This window comes from Chrysemys picta, chromosome 6, assembly GCF_011386835.1.
Source record: "Chrysemys picta bellii isolate R12L10 chromosome 6, ASM1138683v2, whole genome shotgun sequence".
Taxonomy (NCBI): Eukaryota; Metazoa; Chordata; order Testudines; family Emydidae; genus Chrysemys; species Chrysemys picta.
Genome location: NC_088796.1, coordinates 55,977,376 through 56,001,149, shown reverse-complemented (window position 1 = coordinate 56,001,149; position 23,774 = coordinate 55,977,376). Strand labels below are relative to the sequence as shown.

The window sequence follows — 23,774 nt, the reverse complement described above, 5'->3', positions numbered from 1 at the left end:
TTTAAACTGTAAAACTGGCAATATGGGAATCAATGCTGGTTGTGTCTCCATGATTTACATATCCAATGTGACCAGTTTACAAGGAAAGAAAGTTTAGCTCACATCCTCAGTTGGTGTAAATTGACAGAACGCCACTGACTTCAATGAAACTATGCAGATTTACACCTGCTGGGGAACTAGCTATTCCTTCCTAACTGAAAACTCAAGTTGAGGTCTAGAGGTTATGCCACGCTGTATGAAAGTCAGGTATACAAAATGTTTAGGGACAGAACTGAATACACAATTTGTGTGCCTATCAAAGGGCATGCTTGCCTTATAGCACCCCCTGGTCACCAAGCATGGCTCAGCAGCACCCTGCCTCAGTTTCCTTTTTTGGATTCCTTAAAAACTACACAGAGGCTTTTCTCTTCCAGTAATACCCTATATCAGAGGGGTAGCCATGTTAGACTGTATCACCGGACTCCTCATTGTTTTAGTTAAAACCTGGTTTATTACCATAAACTGTTCCAATCAAAATAAAATCCTCAGAGTCCAAACTTCATCATTCCCAGTCCTACCTGGCTGGAGTCTTCTTCTCTCTTGGAGTCTGCTCTCTGCTCAAGCCCCCAGCTCTCATGCTAGAGTTGGAGTTGTAATTTAGGCCAGCTAGCTTCCCATGCCACTGGCCCTTTCCCCAATCAGTCCTTTTACCCTCAGGCGAAGAGGGTTCAGAAGGCAAACTTTCTCCTGCTGGTATCTCTTGTGTTCTGAGGAAGAGACAGAATATATACTGTCTTCTTCCTAGAGCTTGTCCCAACTGGCTGGGAGAGAGGGGGAGCCCTGCCCAGCCACTCTACAAAGGTACTGGTTCCAGCCCCTTAAGGAAACAGTAGCAGAGTTTCCCCAAGCCTAAACTATTCCCCTGGGACTATATTCTTCTCTCTCAACACCTACCTCTGCCCTTCCCTAGGTCTTCATCCACTCTAAAAAGTCCCAGGAGTTAAAGGGACATACCATGGATCAGGTGTTGATTGACCACTAGTCCTTACTCCCCATAAGGGGATAGTCACTTTGTTACTTCATACATTTGTCTAATTTACATGTGCAATTACTGCAACTAGGCATGTATATTTAATATTTTCTATACCAAAGTGCCACATTGGATCCTATAAAGATCCAGGGGTCAAACTCTGGCCCCACTGAAGTTGAAAGCCAGACTCCCAATGGACTTCAGAGAGGCCAGGATTTCACCCCTGATTTGTTAACAGTAGTGAAGTAAAGCATGCATTTAAATTTCTAAAAAACCCTATCATCATAAGCAATAGTATGCGTGCATATAGAATATAATATGATGCATGAATCATGTTTGTCTGTAGCTCATTTCAGCTTCTCAATGCACATCTGATATTATTTCAGTGTTTACACAATTAGGTTGCACATTTTAACCCAGTTTGTGAATCTAATTTTTATTCACATTGTAGAGGTATGGCCTTTCACCAGTAATGTCATTTCATGTGATCCTTTTTATATTTGGATACTTGTTTAAACTCCTTCGAAGTTATGAACCAGTAAATGTGTATTGTTCTGGAGTCAGCTATACTAAGTTTTGCTATATTGCAATGAAAAGAAGCCGTTTTCACTCAACAGTGACTTTTACTATGTAAAAAAGTAGAAAGTCCAGCAAACACCCTCAGACTCACTTCCTGCCAAACCTGTGTGATAATCAACATGGTCATGTTTTCTGCTAAAAAAGAAGGAACAGACCCTTTTGCTTCCCATGTGGAAGCAATATCTTGGTTTTGCTCCTCTCCTGGGAATGTGTGTTGGTCTGATTGAGATCCAGCCACTCTCCACATTCTACATTTTATCAATGTTAACACTTTTGGTCTATCTTAATATCTAAAGCTATAACACAGTATTTTTCCTTCCAGGCTGGAGTTTAGTTTCCTCCCCATCACACTGTCATCCTCACATTGTTTTATGCTACTCAACTGAATTTGTATGCTACCTGCACAATATTTTTTTTCTGGTTCCTTCTAGATCAGTTCAAACTTGTTAAAATAAAATAAGAGTTATCCTGAACTTTCATTCACAAACTCACAACTCAGAAACCATGACTGACAATGACTGACGTGAAAGATGATAAACAAGAGTGCCTCACCAGAACTATTGAACTGCTGACAAACAAAGGAATGTTCTGAGTAGTAGAGACAGAAGTTGCACAGGAGCTAGACCTAGTCAATCTCTTCAGCAAGAGATAAGAATGACCACAGATGAACCCTTTCAGAACTTACAGCAAAATTCATTTCTTCAGCCTAGCTATCCCTCAATCATTTCTTCACACACAGACATAGATAGACAATACACATGAACACATATATTTTTAAAATGCTTTGGAGGTGCTCAGATACTAGAGTGATGTGGGCAATATAAGTACATATTATTTGATTAGCATAAGGCATAATGAGTATGAATTTTCATATGTCTTTAATAACATGCATAACTATATATTTGCATGTGCAAATGGAAGATTTGTGGGAGCACATGCATTTTTGCAAGTGCATCCACAATGCGGAAAAATACAATTCATAGCACTGAAGTTATCATCTTTTAATTCAATTTTTAGCTTGTTTTAACAAGAACTTAACCTGTACAATAGCTAGTCATTATTAACTGGTTGTAGTTACATAAGGCTTTATTCACCCCTCTTCTTAGTTGTTTTTGCCAAAGAGGTCACAAAGTGATGGAACTTATAAATAGAATATAAATATGTACAAAACAACAGACTATATTTTTTGCACCCATGCACAATTCCAATATTTCATCAATCGATCTTTTTTTTTTCCATTTGTGAAAATTACTTATATTGTGAATTGGAAAAAACAAAGAAAATGAGAATTTTGAAACAAGAATAAACTAGAATGAATTGCATTTGAAAATCTGGGAAAGTCAGGAGAACATGCAACGTATTTTCCCTTGATAAAATTCTGTGAAGCACAAAAGTACTCTTGAGACATATGTATATCCTTCTGCTGACTGACAGCCTTTAGGACAGTACATGTGAAAAAGATGTTTTTAAGGTAATTTTTTTTTATTTTAACTGAATAGCAGAGAAACCTGTGATATCTGAAGCATGTGTAAAGCGACAGTGTAGACAACACTATTTTTCTCTATTTCATGGATATTTCCACGTTCTGCCCTCTTGCTGTCTCTGTTCAAGGTTTCGAACCACTATCAAGGAGAAATTAGATGCACAAAGGCACAGGACTTTGAAGAATCACAAAAAACACTGATGTGTGAAACAGGAACTCATAGAAATGTGAAGGAATTTTATTATCCATTAATCATATCTACCCACAGGCAACCAAAAATACCCACATAGCTGCTATAACCCCTCCAGAAGACTATATATACACATGAGGATTATGAAACTGTGAATCAGTATTTTCACACAGTAATGTCACAGTTTCATAGAGTTTAAGGCAAGAGGGGAACATTAGATCATCTAGTCTGACCTCTTGTATAACCAGGCCATTACATTTCACCCAGTAACCCCTGAATGGAGGCCAATAATTTGTGTCTGGCTGAAGCATTTCAGCCCACACAACGAAAACTGTTGTGCACTACAGGCAGACAACAGGAGAGACCAAAGTGCCACCAATGACCAATGGTGTCACCAATGGCAGGGAATTGCTTAGGTGAGTTATACCCAGAGAATCCTAGCGAGCAAACTACGCTCCATGCAACACAAGATGGCAAAAATATATATATAGTTTCCTGCCTATTTATCAAGGTCGCACTCGCCTTTACAAGTGCCATCACCTGAACACAATTGTGTTTCCACAAAACATGTTGCTGCAAAACATAGCACTGTTGCTATCTGAGTTACATGAAAATGAAAAATAATTCAGAACTTTATCAGTTCTTGTAATAGGCATTGAGATTTTGGAGAAGAGTTTCAGTGGGTGAAAACTGAAACAGAAAACTGAAAACAGTATCTCATCTGAACTGCTGCACCCATCTACAATCAAAATCCCCATCCTATCTACAGTTCTGCAAAGACCCATTTGCTTGGATGTATGTGTGTCCTTATATAACTAAAACACACATAGACAGGAAGAGGACCCACCAGATATGACTTTGAAGGAATGAGCAGAGAGTTGGGATAAGAACCAGATGTGGAAGGTGGTATGAAAGCTAAGAGAGGACAAATTTTCAACAAGCAGGTTATTATTTACTGCACCAAAAGCAGCCACAAGACCAAGTACAGATGGGGTATAGGCCATGGAATTTAGCCATAGAGAGACTATTGGAGACTTTGGTGTGAGCCACTTTAGTAAAGTGCAGAGGATGGGTGCTAGTTTGGAGGGGATTCATGATGGAGTCAGAAGTGAGAAATTCAAGCCATCAGTTTAGATGACACACTTGTTATGTTTGGAGACAAAGGCGGAGAAGGTAAATAGAGCAGTAGTTGGACAGGTGGGTGAGGTCAAGTGTTTCTCAAGACAGGAGTGATGAGAACACACTGTGAGGGGAAGAAAGTAAGAGATTAAGGAGGAGAGTCGAGAAGTGAGAACAGAGACAAGGAAAGTCATGAAGTGGAAGAGAATGGGGATTATTAGCATTGGTAACGGTGTCGGGAAGAGATTGGTGTGGAGAGGAAGAAGGAGGTGGCAGATCATGGCGGATCTTTCAGAAAAATGCTTCAAAAATTAGTCAGGGATTATTTATCTTTGTTGTGCACTCATTAAAGTCTTCAAATAGAGTCTATAGTTGATTAAAGGATGTCATTGTTCCATTCCTGTTAGAAGCAACTTTTTGATGTTTATATATTAGAAAGACTTTGCTGAATTGAAAACTCCTTTGTAGAATTCTGGATTAGCCACTGTATAGTAACAGCAATGATGGCATCCACTAAACTCTATTTTTACAAACAAATCAAATACAAATTGAGTGTAAATGGGTTTTGCCTATATACATTCCAGCATTTGTATGCACAAATGATAGAGTGCAAAAACTGTACATTGAGTGATTTTTGTGTACAGAAACAGAAGCTGAGTCAAGGACCCTTTGAAACTTTGTCCCATAATTGTCTCCTGTTCTCAGTCTGTCTAGCATTAGAAAGTTCTCTTCATGGTTATTTGATCAACTCATTGCAGTTGGCATTGCTAATTAGAGCATTTTATAATGCCCAAAAGAGACAAGCAGAGAAGCTCTTATACGAATTCAAACAAAGAAACAGAATATTAAATCTTAGTAATTCTAGAAATTACATTTATAATTTGGAAAAACTCTTCAGATCATGAGTTGGCTTTTTTGCACCATCCAGCCTCAAAGTGAAAAGATAAAAGCAAATGGTTAAGAAACAAACAGAAAAGGTTTTTGAGGTTCTAACCAAAACGGGGCTACAAAAGGTCTCAGAACAGTTTTTTTCTGCTGGTGGTACTTCTTCAGTTCACCAGTCACATGATTCACACATTGGTTCATGTTTTTTTCCAGAAATAGAATCAATAGAGAACAGACAAACCCACAGTTGCCAGTTTGTACAGTCTTGTGGTTTTTGTCTGGGGCTCCAGCCTTGCACAGGTCTACCAGATAATGAAGACAAACTATTTCAGTTCCTGTGTGTCCATATGCTCTTCTGCTGGGTTCTACTTATCAAATAAAAGTACAGCAAAATAAGTGGTGGTTGAAACTGTCTAGCTAAAGTCTACATTTAAAAAAGACATTGTTTAAAAACTACCCTCACATTCTCAGCAATAGTTTCTTTGCAATGTATTCCATAAATCACTCATAATTTATGTTAAAAGCCTTTTAACAGAAAATCAATATGTTTAGGCAGTTATGAAAGCATATCATGCCACAGCATTAAGTGCATAGAGCAGCAAACGTGCTCTGAGTCCTTTGCATTTATGACATGAATTTGAACACTAAACGCTACTCTGACTCAAGTCTTTTCTAAGAAAGCCCTCAGCCTTAGCACAACATTTTCTCATATCCATTTTCTCATATTCCACTCCCCCAAATGCATGCAGAACCTCTACTGACATTAGTGAGAGATTTGTGTAAGCAGGCATCAGTATATGAGAGTCAAGTTCAGCTGTATGGATCTGAGAGGAAACTTTTGCCCTAATAAAACTAAAATGGGGGTGGGGTGGGGGAGGAAGGCCTGAGTTATAGTGAGACCTAATAACATAAACCCATAGAGAAAGCAAAATCAGTTCTGCTAAAGATTAATAAGAATTAAAACCTTGAAATATCTGTAGGAAAAGCTTACACACCAGAGTTTTTCAGTGACTCTCTGAAACTGCTGGAAAAATAACAGGCTGGAGTTTTATCAAGCTTACCCCAAAACAGGGAAAATATCTTTCTTGGGGGAAAAAAGTTACCATGGAAAAATTTTGACCGGCTTTAGTATCATGTATTGTTTAATAAGTATCCAACAACACTGCAAATGATGAGGTATAAAGGGAGCATGGAAGAGAAATTACAAGCATTTTGTTTTTTAGGTGAATGGGCTATGATGTGGCTTTCAGCTGTTCATCCAAGAGAACATCCTCCTAGTGATCTCTCTTTGCATCAGGTTGAAATATGCTACTGACTTAAAATCATTTCGGTATTCTTATTGCAGGCACAAAATTATTCATGAGCAGGTAGAGAAGGAGCAGAGTGAAAAGCATTTGGTATGTTTATAGCCTCACCACCCTCTCTTCCTGCATATGTTGTAAATGGTCGAATACAAACAGCGTTTGAGTCTTTACAAACTTAGGTATATTTTACCACGAGGACTGTTCCAGCAAAACGTAAGTTCAGTAGAGGGATGTCTTTATGTTCATTTATGGACTGCAAAGAGGCTAAAACAAATACGGAATCAGCCATCTTCAAAACTGTATGTTCTTGAATTTTTTAAGGGCCCACTCCTGAATGATGCCGAGCACTCAAAATACCCATTGACTTTAGTGGAAGTTGAGGGTGCTCAGTACCTCACAGGATTGGACTCTATTGGCTGTCTGGTAAAATTCTAATAGTTTGTAATATGGATGCAGAAATTAGTACACATACATTGTATTGTATATTGAATTATTGTGAAAACTGAGATTAGAAAAGGATAAATTGATTCAGATAAAATAAGGATTTACCTCCTCCACATCTTCGTTTGAACAGGCACAGGAATCAGAACAGCCAAAACAGCATGAAAAATTCTTTTCTTACAGGATTTCCAAATTAGATGGAATAAGGAAGTAGCAGAAACCTTTCCAGAAGACTGAGATTTTCTATTCATTTCTACTGTAGAGGTTTTGATAAGTTTCAAGTAACATCTAAACTTCAGGGTGGGTATCCAAAGTGAAATTCTGAACTTCTGAGGTTTGCTCATCACTAGTTGGCAATATTCCACAGTATTGCTTCTACACTAGAAGCAGAAAGGAAAGGATTTATAGGCCTCAGTTCAAATAGGTAGTTTTGAAATTATAATAAATGTACTTTATATAAAGATTTGTATCTTTATTACTACCCAATCCAGCCCCCTTCCTCACTCCCCAGGGCACCAGCACAGCGGGCACTGAAAGCACAGAAGAGACAATCTCTTTTTCTTGGTTCAGGTGCCCAGGGTCCCAGAAGCTGGGAGGAACAATTTTAGGGAAAATCCTGCTCAGCTTCTGCAGTCCTGGGATGGAGCATGCTCATTTGCTCAGTGGGGATAGTGAATTCTGAATGTGAATTCCGTGTGTACTGAGAATGTTCCGAACTGCGATTTCAGAGGCCTATAACTTGCCCACACTTGGGTGGATTTTCACAGGGATGACAAAAGGCACATCACTGCCATGAGGGAACCCCTTCTGCCAAATTACAAAAGTCTCTGCTCCCTGACTGTCTCAACTAAACAGTTGTAAGAATTTTTCAAACATGTCCAAAACAACATATTTGTTTCCAATCTTGTTCTGAGAAACAATTGAACCATTTCTGCTGAAGCTTTCAAAAAAATCCAGCCTTAGGCAGACACCTGACATGGAAGAATTTCAGCCCAAATGGTTATAGTTTGGCAAAGTTTCAATTTTATATTCTATTCTATTTTGTTAAATATACTATACTATACAATAATATAAAAGAGTCAAGTTGATAAAGTTGAAATGACATTTTCCAAAACAAAATTTGGGAATTCCTTCCTGTTCCATGGGAAATTTTGAATGTTTGTTCTGATTCAAAATGAAATTTCAGAATTTCCTGCAGAACAGGAATTCTAGTTTCTGACCAACTCTAATAAATATGATTAATTCCCCCACCATTCTACTACTTTTCTAAATAAAAATAATCCCCTACAGTGTAGGGACCTTCCTTCTAACCAACTGCTAATATACAGAAACATATTTTTATTAATTCCACTATTATGGAAGAAATTCTCTTGACCAGTGGATTCTATTTATTTGCAGCCTGTTACTGCTTCCTCTGAAGCCAATGGATTTTCCATGGGCTTCTGTGAAGGCAGGATCAGAGCTAACTGATATATACTGCAGCTCACAGCTTTACTGGGAAGTATTTATTTCTTAATCATGTATCTCTTAAATTAATTGTTTGGGATGATCAAAGGCTCAGCAGGTGGTGGGGATGATTTGGAAGCCACAAAATTGGTGTTATCTTTCTGATTGACATCCTATTAGTGTAGCATACATTTCCTGTTTGTCAGGAATGTAAAGTCTGAACATTCTGTAATAATATCTAATAATATTTTGGAAAGAAAAACCATTGGCTGACTATAATTTAACAAGCTGAAAAGTCTTTTGATTTCCTTCTGTCAGAGCTGAAACAGACGCCGAGCACATGTATCCCAACCTTTTCTGGAAGAAAACCTATCAACAAAGCAGCTGCTGCTGCCTATTACTGCTCCTGCCTTGATCCACAATCCTTCTCTCAGTGGTGCCCCTTTAAAACTATCAATTTAGTAAACAAATCAAACACAAACTAACCAAAAAAGAAAAATTCCCTAATTAAATAAAAAACCATCATTCCCCAGAATAGGCTTAGGACACAAACAGGTAGAGCTTGGTTCTAGGAATTGCTTCCCCTTACCTACCTCTAGCGGGACTGCCTCCCTTGGTTCTGGTTCAGGCTTCTATAGCACTTACTCAAACCCTTTTTCCCCCTTCAGTCATAGCAGACAAACCAACACACACTAACACAAGCTGAATTGTTGCTTCTGTGTAAAGCAGTTTCTCAGGCAGTTTCCTTCTCCTTGTTCACAAAAACTCCCATCATGGAACAGGATGTGGGTTTAAATGGTGCTGCCATTTTCCCTTTTTAAGTCAAATCATAATTAGGCTTTTAGCCTTGTTATATTTCACTTCCTACTCAGACAAATGTAGCAACCCTTTTTCTTTTCCTTCTCCTTTCTTCTAACCTGGGAGAAGACTGAGATATATTTGACGTATGAACTTGGCCAGAAATAAAAACATAAATAGAGACTGAAAGATGGTGGCCAGATATTCTCAGTAAAGGAGACAGAGAAAGCAAAACTAGAGAGATCAACAAACCAGGTTGTTTTTAATCACTCACCTCTATGGGGAGAGGCCTTAGTGTAGTCTCAGCTTTGACCACAATCACACCTTCTTTCAAACATTTCTCCCTGAACAGAGAATTCCTCCTGTCAGAAGCAGGAAGGAACAACTTCCAGACAACTTTTTCAAGGGTTCACCATCAGAGACACTGTAAAAACAAAAAGCAAATCACAGTGGAAACCTGTCTTTGGCCCACCCCAACAGAGTTAACTATATAGTACCCTTTTTCCAAATTTCAGTGGAAGGCAGAGGTCAAACTAACCTGATGAGGATTGACATCATCACAATGGACATTGAGGGTATAACACATTCAATGGCAAATACGCTGCTCAATGCTCAACTAGGAGGCAGGACTGGTGCACAGCAAAGGAATCCTCCCTCTAAGTCATAGAGCAGCTCCCAGGCCACTTCACAGAGACTATTCCCATACTCTCAAAGGCCCCTTTTATGATCCCATCTCCACAAAAAGGAGGGCACGAAGATCTGTGCATTGGCAGGTTCCTCCAACCTGCTCCTACTCCTGCCTCAATCTGCTCAGGCCAAGCTGGGGTATGTCCCTTGCCCAAATCTTCTTCCTACTCCTTTTGTTCGGGAGTACCGTGTGATTCTGGTGAGCTTTGTCTAGCACCACCTCACTTTTCCAGGTAGGGTGGCTAATTTTCTTTGCAGGTAGAGAAGCTAATTTTCTTTGTATCTAGAGTTCTCAAGAACTCCCTTTAGTTATGATTTCCTAGGCTCATTATAGGGCAGATCTTGTGATGGATCAGATATAGTTCAGGATGCTCAGGAGGCTTAGCACCTTACAGGATTGGGTCACTATTGACCAGTATCCCTAAGAACAGTTGCTAAAACATCATGTGTAAGTTCTTACTGTAAAATTAAAGAAATTGTGGTGGTACCTTGTTGCCAAAAGGGTTAGAGTTGTGCTGTCTTGCCTCTGCTATTAATCATAGAATCATAGGACTGGACGGGACCTCAAGAGGTCATCTAGTCCAGTCGTTTACACTCATGAAAGGACTAAGTAGTATCTAGACCATCCCTGACAGGTATTTGTCTAACCTGCTCTTAAACTCCTCAATGGAGATTCCACAACCTCCCTAGGCAATTTATTCCAGTGCTTAACCATTTTCTAAAGTCCAACCTAAACCACCCTTGCTGCAGTTTAAGCCTATTGCTGACTGTTACTTATCATCTTATTATCTTCTAGGTATTTGCAAACCGATTCCTTAATTATTTGCTCTATCATCTTTCCAGGTACTGAAGTTAAGTCTGTAATTCCAGGGGCTGTCCTTATTTCCCTTTTTTATAGATTTGCACTATATTTGCCCTTTTCCAGTCCTCTGGAAACTCTATCTTCTATGACTTTTCAAAGATAATCGCTAATGGCTCAGATATCTCCTCAGTCATCTCCTTGAGTGTTCTAGGATGTATTTCATCAGGTCCTGGTGACTTGAAGACATCTAACTTGTCTAAGTAATTCTTTCCCTATTTTAGCCTCTGAGCCTACCTCATTTTCATGGGTATTCACTATGATAATCATCCAATTGCTACTCACCTTTTTGCTGAAAACCAAAACAAAAAAGTCATTTAACAATCCTGCCATTTCCACATTTTCTGTTATTGTTTTCCGTTACTCATTGAATAATGTGCCTTGCCTGTCCTTGGTCTTCCTCTTGCTTGTAATTTGCAGAATGTTTTCTTGTTACCCTTTATGTCTCTAGCTAGTTTAATCTCATTTTGTGCCTTGGCCTTTTTATTTTTGTCTCTACATACTTGTGTTTTTGTTTATATTCATCCGTTGTAATTTTACCTAGTTTCCACTTTTTGTGGGACTCTTTTTTGAGTTTCAGATCATTGAAGATCTCCTGGTTAAGTCAGAATAATAATAAGCAGAACATAAAAGTTCTTCATCACTATGGTGGGTGGGTTGGGAGTAGGGGTAGAACATTGCCTACTGCCAGAAGTAACCAGCAGCCAGTGTCCTGCCTGTGCCAGAGCCATATCCTCTTCCCTCAATGGCATGACAGCCGTCCTCTCTAGCTGGATAGCTTCCTCAGCCTTGGACTCCACATTAATATTCTCAATGAATTCCTCGTGGGCATGGATGCTCCTCAGCCTAGTCACCTCCTCCTATGGCTCTGTCACCTGCTTCCTGAGAGATTCCACCAGCAGACACCTTTCACACTGGTTGGCTTTCTAAGAGTGGGAATGTAGGCCATGGTCTCTACAGATCCACACCAGGATCTGTGTAGAGGCATCCATGCCACTTTGGTCATTTGTGTTGACACTAGGTACTATAATTTACATTTCAAACCTATCACAAAAATAATGTCAACTTCCTTATAGATTTATTACCAGCCTCCTAAGCAGATGTCTAATTTTTTATAGTAGGTGCTGTTTTTATTTTAGGTAAATAAAATAAAGGCACTAAGAAATAATACTTTTCAAGCTTTCTGTTTATAACATAGGCGCTTGTAGATTGACACGGTTGATTATTTTGGAGTACACTTTTGTTGGAAGTTAATTTTATAAAAATAAAAATATTTCCTCCCCCACTTTCCTGGTTCCTTCTAATCAAATGTGGTTGTTGATGCATATGTTTACAAATACAGTGCAACATCAGTTGCAAAAAGCTTATCAGTCATTGCTCAACAGCAGCTTAGTCTCTGCTGCTAAAAAAAACAGCAACCCTGCTGTATGCTAATGCAAGGGTTAGAAATCAACTGTTTGTGGTTTTGAGTGTGTTTTACTTAACAGAGTAGGAATTAATGTGTTATTCATTGAAAATGTAATAAGCAGAGAATGCTCAAGAACAGATTCATATGAGAGAGAGCTCCAAATTAAGATACCAAGGCCTCTTTACATAACGTCAAAGATCAAGAGTGCAATAAAATGCCTGAAAAGCCCTGGTTCCGGCTGAGGGAGGATTTCCTTGGCCACAGAAGATAGCCCCAGGCTGTGTTCCAAGAAGTCCTTTGCAACTCTTGGTGTGCAGGGTGTGCTGGGGGTTGGAGGCCTATGTCCGGATTGGGGCTGCACATAGCACTGTGAAGATTCCCATGCAGCACAGAAGCCTGCAGTAACTTAGACTTCCATTGGAGCAAACTCAAGCCCTGGCTTAAACTTGTTGAAGAGACAAATGTATACAAGCAGTAAGACATAAATGTGGCTGACACATGGATTTTGTTCTTTTTGTTTGAAGAGAATGTTTTTTATTAAAATATTTTTGTTGGGGTTTTTTTATAATGTTTTTATTGTGCAGCAACCCGCAGTGCCTCTATGGGGAGGCAGTTTATATGTTCAGACTTATTAGCAGTATTTATTATTCTTTCAAAAGGCCAGATTAGATCATTTGTATGCTACAGTTACAAACATATTACAAGCTCTCTTTTTCTAAGCTTTAGGAGAACAGAAGACAAATCCTCAGAGGTGATAAGCACCCGCAATAATAATATAAATATATGGGGCCACTGACGTCCCAATAATACATATTTGGGGGCAGATAGTTATTATTTATAATACGGTAGCACCTAAAAGCCCCAACTGAGATCCGGGTATCATTGCACTAGGCATTGTATAAACATCGCAAGACACAGAGCCTGTCTCCAAAAGCTTATTAAAATAGACAAGAAATACAATGGATGGGAGAATGGAAATTTCATATCCCAATTTTACAGATGGGTAACTGAGGCAGAAAGAGATTAAAAGACTTGCCCAAGGTCACTCAGGAAGCCGGTTGCTGAGCAGGGAACTAAATCCAGGTCTCCTGCATCCCCATTCAGGGGGTCAGTGTCCACAAGTCCATTTTGCTTCACCACATCAGCCCTTCTGTAGGTGTGCAATAAGGGGAAATGAGTTCTGGAGAGGGTTCAAGGAGTCCTCCCCTTTGTTCAGCCCACCTAAGGCCCTGGCACAATTGTAGTCCCTGTATTCAAGGAAAGGAAGAAACTGTTCTCTCTCTTCCACCTCGGGCATGCACATTGCCACAAAGGAGGCAGTAAGGATGAGGGGACATAGTCTTGCTCTCCAATCCCCGCTCGGCTGACTGGCCTATAGAATGGGACTGGCAAATAAGCTGAACCCCTTAAGTGATGTAACAGCAAAATTTCTCTCCCTGTATTCCAGGGATTTGGGGAGTGTCCTACCTCAAACAGAATTCTATCCCAACTTCCCCCAGCGAAGGTGCAGCTCTATACCACCCTTACTATGGATTGTACCTCCATGGACTAGTTGATCCCTTTAACTTCAGTAAGAGTTTCCAGGTCTCAGGGGCGCTCAGAATATGGACCATTATTATTGTTCTCTGTAAGTCTCACTGCTATATCATCTATTTCAGACATCACTTAAATGTACAGTACTGAATTTGAACCCTTGTCATTAACTGATCTAACTTATGACTTTTATGTTATCTGTAGCAGTGATCAAGAAGAGGCCACAATAAGAGTATGTCTTTTGTCCTAAACTCATTCAGTATTCATAGTGAATATAGTTACACAAAATAAAAAATGGTGGCTCCATATGGCCTGAAGCTCTAGACAGTAAGGAGCTCTCTGCTCTCATTTATTGGTTAAAAGAAGGAAAATGGCCACATTGCTGCTTTATCTGCTTAAGCTGGTTACCCAGAACTCCAGATCCATAGAAGATCCAGAGTGGAAGGAGCATTCTTCCTCCAATCTATTGGTAGACAGGGAAGCACAGACACAGAGAGCTTCATTAGCCCAAGCTATCTACCCAGAATTCCTCCAGTGACACTTTGGGAATCACCATAATTGTACTCAAACACAGATTTGGTTGGGTGGTAGAACTGAGGACTGTTGAAGATGTAGAGGTGGCTATTCAATGAGGTGCAATGTAGAGAAGGTTCTTAGCTAAAGTTGCAAAAGACAGCAGTAAAGCTGAGTGAACTCTGGACAGGCCCCTCTTACCCAGCCAACAAATAAAACTGAAATTGCTATAGCTGGATTAGATGATAGAACCTCAGGCCAGGACCAGGGAGAACTTTACAAGAATCTGGACGCAGGTCCGCACAAGTCACCTCATGACTCTGGGACTATGCTACCGACTGGCACCAAACAATGAGTGGTGTTTCTTGGATGGGGAAGCATGTGATAAGGGGGGATTTGCTTATTGGACGTTCGCACATATGCGGGGAACCAAATTAATGGACTCATGCCAAAGCTGCTCTGGGAGAGTGTTTTATTTATCGTATTATGAAGTTGATGCAGTGTACCCTTTTCCCCAATAAGGTTTTCTTTCTTTCATATGCAGACTAAGTTCTTACATGTGGGGAAGTATTGTCTATGAAGAACACCCAGGGAAGATATTTAGTGATCACAGAAAGTCTGGGTATGGGCTCAAGTTGGTAGTGTTTCTTAATTTTAAGAGGGACGCTAAGTTATTTGACACTGTGCTTGTTCCTGCCAACACCACCTGCCAGAAGTTTTACATAGGGGAATAGCTTGATGGTATGGATGTACAATGGGGAAATAGTGTTTTAGGATTTGATACATGAATTACTAACTTATTGAGAAATTAGGCATAATTTGCAAATCTAATTGGGATTTATTTTTATATTTTATTTTGTTGTTCCATATGTATTGTAAGAGGCAAGTGAATCTTGGTTTTGTAATTTAATAAAATATAAATAAAAAAATAGATTTTTTGTTTTGCTTTGAATCTGAAAGAGAGATCTTGAGCTAAGTGGAAAAAGGAAGGAGTCTGATTTTAGCTTTTTTTAAGATCTAGTTTTCTATAAGTACCAAATCCTCAAGCGTCTCTGCAGGCAAAAACGATTAGTATTCTATTCTGAGCATGAATGGAGTCTGACTGACAAAGAATTAGGTTTTCACAAAGTTTGACAGCAGCTTTTATGTTGACCTATACATAATGTACCTTCTTAAAAGAAGAAATTAGTTTTAAGTTCTGTTTAAAACAAATGCTTACACAAAATTATGTTATTCAAGCTCAATTAATAAAAACATTTTCTTTGTGGAGATTTCTTCAGGAAATCTTACTAGCATTGTGGCACAGGAGTTTAGTTGTAAAATAACAGCCAAGCAAACTGGGCCTGGTTCACCACTGTGTTGCTGCAGTGTAACACTAGTAAACTCCACTGATATCAGTGAAGGTATGTTGGCATAAAACTGGAGTACCAACATGGTGAACTAAACGCATTATAGATTTTGGTTTGTACAAAATTTAGTCATTTGATACAAAGAGGAAGTAGAAGGCTGAGATACATACATTTTGTTTGACTTAAGATAACTGTTCATTGTTTTTCTTTATTTTCCTGAACAACAATGTTATTATCAGTGAAATGTGTAAAAGTTTTGGAGTGCAAGTTCTACAAACTCAGATGCTTAGCTGAATAATCTCAATTACTTGGTTCTGCAAAAGAGGGCTGGAAATCTCATGAGAACAGATTTTCTTGCAAGGCTTTTGGTATTACTGAGAGATCAGCCTGTGACACCTTATTATGGCACTGCAGCATTTATCTGAAACCTGCAAAATGCATAAAAATCAAGAAAAAAGTTAACAAAACATTTTGAAACCTCATTTAAGGTTCACTTCAAGTTTAGTTGATGGTTTGCCTCAGTTCTTAATTCATCTGAACTGGTTTGTTGATCCATATTTTATACTTTAGGAATATTTGCTTATTTAATCTATTTTTAAGTTGGCTATGGCAAGGTATCTATGTGTGGTACAATAAGAACAAAACACAAAATAAAAAAATTACAAAGGAACTAGCCGATGCACAGTCAGACAATGACAAACACTATGACACATGGACAAAATGAATAGCCACCAAGCAAGCCACCGCACCACTAACTAATAAGAGAAAAGGAGAACACAAAAATGTTAGGCAATATAACAGCGAGTAGGGGGAAGTGGTAAAATAGGCCAGCTGAAATAAATGAGACTAACGCCAGGCCCTGATCACAGTAACTGAGACATTCCAGTGCTCTCCTCCGGGATAAATTTCTACAACTGAAGAGTATCAAGCAAGAAAGATCTGCCTCAGGGCTAAGTGCTGAATGAACCTAAGGATTGAGAGCCCAACAGTCCCAGCTGATGAGAGCCCACCAGCCCCAGCTGATTGCAACTGCTACCTACAGTTCAAAAATGTTATAAAATGAAAACTATCAGAGCCCCTCAGCTAGACCTTGGCACTCTAAAATGCTAAGGTCCCTTTTACTCTGCTTCCAAGAAACAGTTTCGCTGGGACCCCAGTCCTGATCCCACTGAAATCAATGGCAAAACTCCTATTGGATTTAATAGAAGCAGGACTGGTATAGCAATTCCTGGGTTCCTGTGTCCCTGAGAATGCACATACTATTCAACACAGGGGCCAGATTCTGCCACTCTTATGTTAAGTATTATCATGAATAGCCCTATTTAAGTTAATTAGGCTACTTGCAGAGGAGGGTTATACTCAACATATGTAACATTGGCAGAATTGGATCCAGGTCAATCTCCTTGTTTCCATTCTTCCGCTGCAGGATAAGGGTAATACCCACTGATTTCAATGGCAGTTATCCATATACTGGAGGAAGGAGTAATACGAGCCCTGGTCGCTATCCATCTGTCCTTTCTACCCTGTCTCTTCTTCTCAACTTATTCTAGATACCAATCTACTAGACCTAGCCTGTACACAAGTCTCACAAAGACTTCACTGAATTCTCCTGAAGCATTAGCATAAATGGTGCTTCTAAGTCACTTGAGTATGTCTACACAGTCCACAGCAGCGAGTCTTCTAGCCTGCGTCAACAACTGGAGCTTGGGCTCTGGAGCCCTGCGGCTGGGCTTCAGAGCCAAAGCTCTAGCCTGAGCGGCAACTTCCAAGTGCTGTCTACACACAGGGCCAGCTCCAGGCACCAGCTTACCAAGCAGGTGCTTAGGACGGCCACTTCAGAGAGGGGCGGCACGTCCAACTGTTCGGCGGCAATTCGGCGAACGGTCCCTCACTCCTGCTTGGAGCGAAGGACCTCCCACCGAATTGCCGCCGCAGATCGCGATCGCGGCTTTTTTTTTGGATTTTTGGGGTTTTTTGTTTGTTTGTTTGACTGCTTGGGGCGGCCCTGTCTACACGGCTATTTTTAGAGCACTAGTGTGAGCCTCACTAACCCAAATTTGTTGAACCAAGCTGTGAGGCTCACTGCTGCAGGCTATGTACACATACAGGCTTTTTGGAAAATTTTACCCTGTGCTCCTATTTATTTACTGACGCAAGCTGCACAACAGCTTTATTTAAAAAAAATAGTGTTTGCAATATGAACGTATTGGAAATAGGAATTTATGGTGGGGTTCCTGTATGGGAGATCTTCAGTACAGTACAACCGACAAGGTAAGACCATTTTTTAGACTATGACCCTTGACAGTGTATCCATATAGATGGGGGGAGGGAAAAAACACGATATGTTTGGATTCTTTCACTCATCAGAGAAACCCTCTTCTATTTGAACTTCATTCTGCCTGATCCTAATGTGGTTGTACAGGATGCAAGTGGGGGAATAGAGAGCTTCCCTACTCCTTTTCATGGGTTTATCAGGACCGGGAAAATTGCAGTGCAGCACAGGGACTGCTTCCTCAGTCCACACACAGTGAGTACCCACTATTCTGTTATTTCATATAGCTTCAATTGGTAAGGATTTAACATCAGGGTGTGGAGGTCAACAGAGCTCAAGCCTTTTCTTAATCTTATTATTTTTTATTTGTATTGTGGTAGTGCCCGTGATGGCCCAGAACCCCATTGTGGTAGATGCAGTAGAACAAAGAGCTTACAATCTCAGTGGAAGAGAAGAGAAAACAGGTAGCTACAGACAGAAAGATGGGGTGGACAAGGAAACAATGAGACAATATTGGTCAGTATGGCAGACTGTGCCCTCAGCACACAAGCTGCCTAACCATTATCAAGTTTTTTCATAGATATCATAGCAAAGGAGAGTTTTACCATGGTATTTGAAGGAAGGCAACGAGAAAGCTTTGTAGTGAGCTCCTCCAAAGCAAGAGGGGCAGCGTGGGAGAAAATACAAATGAGCTTGTTTGAAAGCCCTGCACCTGATGTCCTACAAATTGCTCATCTGCTCCCATGAGCAGAGAAAGACCAGTGCTTACAGGCCCCATCAGGTGGGGCTTAAAAAGCAGGAAATGGTCCCTTCACAGTTTGCTTCCCCCACAGAAGGTCTTCAGTGGGGTTAAAGCCAATTCCCCCATTAAATGTGGGAAATACCTAGAGGAGTATCACTGCCTAAGAATGACGGCAGAACCACTAATTGAAACCCTTCACCTACCCACCATTTGGCTCTTCCTACACACAGCACCTCCTTACCACTCATGTGGTGCACCCCTAGGACCAGATGTGAACTCTCACACAAGCATGCATAGCCTCTCTGCCCATGTGCATGCTACTCTTGCTGTCCTCAGTCTCTGCTCCATTGCCCTCTTATCTCTACCCAATGCCTTGTCCCCCATCTCTGTATCTGGGGACTGCTGTCGAAGCTGCTGAGGCTGAAGACAACGAGTTAAGTTAAAATCACTGTTTTCTACATCCCATCACCACTATATTTATTTATTGGTTTCTCTTTTTAAAATCTTTTTTTGGTAAGAAATATTTTTGGAAAATTCTCCCACCTACCCTCTGTGTGTTTACTACAGCTCCTGTGGATTTAACAAAATTGGATAAGTTTTAGACCAGATTTGGGCCTTAGAAACATGTGTACAGAGTCTACCGAAATCAACAGGCTTTGTGCACAAGGCAAAATTTGACAAATTGATTTTTCAGCTACTTGGAGCAGTTCACTTTCTTCATAGTATCCAGCCAGCCACGGTGTCAACGTCAAATGGAAAATCTCTGTCAATTGCTTCGTTTTCCATCCTAGCTAATAAACATCTAGCTCTGTGTCAGACTTGAGCTTACAGTGAAGGAGAGGAAAATTTCATATTATCCTGGAAATATATTTCTAGTGCTCTCTTTATATTTGTATGAGCAATGCAGTCTTCATACTTCTTTAATCCTTAGACTGTTTCAAAGGCTATGGCTGGTACTGTGCCAAATGCAGTGATTATGTAACGTGAACAGAAATCCAGTTTGGAATGAGCATAACAGATCAAAATCATTTCATCTAGGACCTTTTATAGTAATTTGATGTAATGATGCTCACTGATTTTTGAGGTACTAAAAACCAGACACTGAGATAACGCATGATTTGAGTAAACATGTGACTTACAAGGTGAAACTGTGGGTATATCATGGTCCTTTACAAGACTGTTTTACATACAAAATAATGATATATATGCAAAACCTAAATCCCATGACAAAGTTTCTGACTCACTGACTTTTACACTGTTTCCTGTTAAGAAATGCTTCCTTTTCACATGCCAGCAGTGCTTGCAGTTGTTCTATTCAGTTTTCTTTTACAGGCTGCAAAAATAGCTTTCCATTTTCCCCTCCCCCACGACTTTCTCAATCTTTTTTCTTAATTTGTTAATACAATAATTATCTATATTTAGAAAAAATATTTAACAGTTTAAGCTATCTTTTTAACTCACGAAAGGTATGGGACAAGTTCTTTGCTGTTGATTCACCCAATCTGACACCCATCATATGGTATGTTAATAAATATCATATTTCACAGGCTGATGTAAATGTCCTTTATGCCTGCTTGTTATGGACATTAGAAGGAAAAATACTGCAAAGCTCAGATAAAAATTTCAACGGTTCTCCCAAGGCTTCTGTTCTTTTCATTATTATTATTTTTTCTTTCTAAATTTTTAAATTGAATAGAGCACTTGTGAAAAGTGCTAGATTGACAGCCCTGGCGTCTCTGTTTCTCTACAGCTTTTCTCAATCATTTCCACAGTGAAATAGAAAAGACAGCATTTGGACATGCTCAAGCAGGAGTAAGCCCATCTTCTGTGCCTTCTCCTCTGATAACAAAAGGGGCTAGGACTCTTTCAGGACTGCAAATGGTCTCTACTCTTTTGCAGCTCTCTGCAGCTTTGGCTAACAACGGGCCAAATTCTCTGCTTAAGTAAACTGGGGCAGCTCCATCAAAGACAACAGAGCTGTCTTATAGCCTCTTGGAATTTGTCCCATGATCTGTTTGCAGAGAGAGACTTTTATTATAAAATATCATTTTGAAAACTCTTTTGACTCTTTGGTGAATCATGCATGAAATCTACAAAGAGCTGTTGATCATCTCCACATTCAGTGTATTTTTTTAATGGACTAGTTTCCTAAGAAAAGCCTCCCTGATCAGTTTAGGCAAATGTTCTAAAATTAGATAATTTGATCATCTTGGCCTTAGATTTCTAATACATGGATTCTTTTTTTAATTTTATGTCAATGAGAGGTGCCAGAATGACAGCCCAGGAGGGTGTCCTCTTAGCTAGGTCAAGGAACTGGTAATAGGATACAGAGCCTTTCACTATTACAAGTCCCCAGGGCTATCTAGTCCTCCCTGCTCTATATTTTTAAAAGACTTTGATGTCATAGATCTCCCTATCCAGAGTTTTGCCCATGAGGCATGAGTACTAGCTACTGAAAACTGGTCCAGGATGGAAGCAGTTAACATTCAATTTGCATTAGCCTAAGGCCCATCATTGCTGGTACAAACTGATGAACCATTACCCCAAGTGTGGATAGGACCTAAAATAAATAAATAAATAATGAACTGATTGAAACAAAGCTTTGTTTCTGAGACAGGATGTATATGTTTTACTGCCTGAAAAGTAAGCATTATTAAAGAACTAAGGTAAAATAAACTAAATACAAGCAAGTCTACATACGCACACTAGTACACATAACTGTTCCAGGGCCCAGGAAGCATTGACAGTGCGGCCAGGAGTACCTGAGATTCTTTACCTGCCTGTTTGCAAAAGTCCATATTACTCAGCAGCCTGGCTTTGCCGGGGGTGCTGATGATTCTATGGATGAATGAATGTCTTAAATTTCCACTTGTCTTTCTGAATAAGTTTGCCTACAAGGCTTTAACTTGGATTCATCATAAACATATTACAAAAGCAGTGTAAGACCTGAATGCTCAATTGTGGCTGATCTGATAAAGATGAATCTTGTACATGAGAAAAAATCCCAGTGCTCTTTCATTTCTCATACATTAACTTTGATGTAAGCTGTAGGAAAATGTCAAAGGAAAGAAAGAAGGCAAAATAAGGTATTTAAGGCTTAAGTGTTGGGGGTTTTTTTCCTCAAAATTATACATGGGAGGATGGGCGGTACAGTACAGGCACAAATCACATTACCTGGCCTGTTTGTGAATGGGATTTGTGTGTGCCTCCAATGCACCATTTTGAAAAGATACCTTAAGTCTTTGAACATTTTTTATTTGTCTTTAGTTTTTTGAAAATGTAATGCAGTGAGTCACCCACTGAAAACAGGGCTATGGACACACTGATTAAAGGTACTTTATTGTCAGAAATAGGACTGCACATAGAAAATAATATAAGTGCAAACTGCAGAAGAATGTATTCTTGCTTCCTTTCTAAATTCAAAATATCAGTGTCTATGCATAAGGAAACTTTTATTAAATTATTGATATTATTATTATCATCTTTAATTTTATTTGTGGTGCTCCAGAGTCAGCTAGGAACTTTACAGACAAGTATAAAGAGGTGTTACCTGCCCTAAATAACTTGCAATCTTTCTACTCTGTTATTACTTTTCAAATTATTTTACAGTATCACAATCTGTACTTACTGTAGGTGAATAGTTATACCTGCAAACATCACAAACATGGAATTAAGGCTTCAGTCAGCAAGTAGAAAAAGATAAACTGTGATTGAGTCAGGAAGTTTTTGTCTCTTTACAGATAAACATTTTAATAATTAGCTAGTTGGAGAAAAAGAACAAAGCACAAAGTTGAGAACTGGACTCTGCTTTTTAATGCCTTATTGCACATAAAATGTATTGTGTAAATAGAATTTAGAAAATTGTTGGTATTTAGCATGAGACTGTTACTTGCCCTTTGCAACCATGCAGGAGAGTAAGGGGAGATGCTATGCACCCTTACTCTTCTACACTGCTTACCCGTATCATAATTAGCAGTGGGGGTGGGGGTGAGGCACAGCCTCTGTGGCTACTACTTCTTCTGCCCAAGGGCAGACAAGGAGTCAGCATATTGGGCTGGGGAATGAGTGGCCCATTGGCTCTGCTTCCTAAACACTGGCCAGGTCAGTTGAGTCAGCCATGAATAGGAAGCAATTTAGCACATATAGGGCTGGCACAGATGACTTCCCCTCAATATCCCACACAAGCAAAGGGGGAACCAGGAGCCAGATTGTGAGTCAATTTGTTTGGTTCCTGGTCTGCTTTTGGGGCAATGCATCTATTCACTGCCTCTTACTCAAGGCTCGTGGCAAAGCCATTACTCATGTAGTCCCAGCACAGTTCTTAAATTGTGCCAGTATGAATTCTACCCTAAGAGCACACGAGAGCCTTCCTTTGCCTCTCGGGCACATTTCCTGGTCACTGACTCTCTCTGGTACCCCTTACAGAAATGGAGCCCCCCAGCCTGCCTGCCTTAGGTCCCCAATACCAGTGCTGGCCCCCAAGATAGCCCACTAGCTTAAACACACCTTCTTCCAGAATCCTACCACAGGTGTGAGCTATCTGGATTACACATTAATTCTCTCAAGGGGATTGCCAGGTGTAAAGCGTGAAACACACATATTGAGAGGATTTGCACAGAATTTGAACACCATTGCTCTTTTCCTTTACAGATAAGGAACAAGAAAGTACAGCTCATTTAGAAAACAACAAACATCCAAAATGCAATGCCCCTCTTTATCTCACCCTTGTCTTGGGTATCCCTTGGGAGCCCATCTGTGTTCATGAAGGAGTGTTCCCTCCTGCCTCATCAGACTCCTACATGCAACTCCTCTCAACTTGAGCAGGTGAAAATGGCCAAAGAGCCTGAACAGATCAGCTCCTGACCATTTGTAAATTTCCAGACCCTCTATCAAGTGACCTCCTTATCAGTCCCAGTAGGTGACCTCATTGCTAGGCAACTTCTTTCCTGCTCAACCAGTTCCGGGCAGGGACCAGCTTTTTGCTTAGTGATTACTTTTCTGTGGTTGTGCATATAACTAAATGACCCTCTTTTCTTAGCCATTTGCCACCCACCTTTGAAATTTCAGTCCAATATAGAGGCAAACAAAAGTACATGAGAGAAGACAATTAGACCCTACATTTAAAATGGAGTTTGCAGATTAGTGAAAATACATCCA

General features: G+C 39.8%; 1 long non-coding RNA gene across 2 annotated transcripts in view; it reads right to left on the bottom strand.

Moving 5' to 3' along the window:
• The window catches only part of LOC112059427 (uncharacterized), an 87,977-nt gene extending 64,498 nt beyond the window's left edge, over positions 1 to 23,479 (bottom strand). For both annotated transcript variants that reach the window (XR_002888724.3, XR_010602221.1), the window contains exons 1-3: positions 23,341 to 23,479; positions 9,529 to 9,678; positions 7,119 to 7,390 (exon numbers count right to left, since the gene is read on the bottom strand). This is a non-coding gene — a long non-coding RNA (uncharacterized LOC112059427). The remainder of the gene's footprint in view (positions 1 to 7,118; positions 7,391 to 9,528; positions 9,679 to 23,340) is intronic.
• Between the last annotated feature and the right edge of the window lie 295 nt (positions 23,480 to 23,774).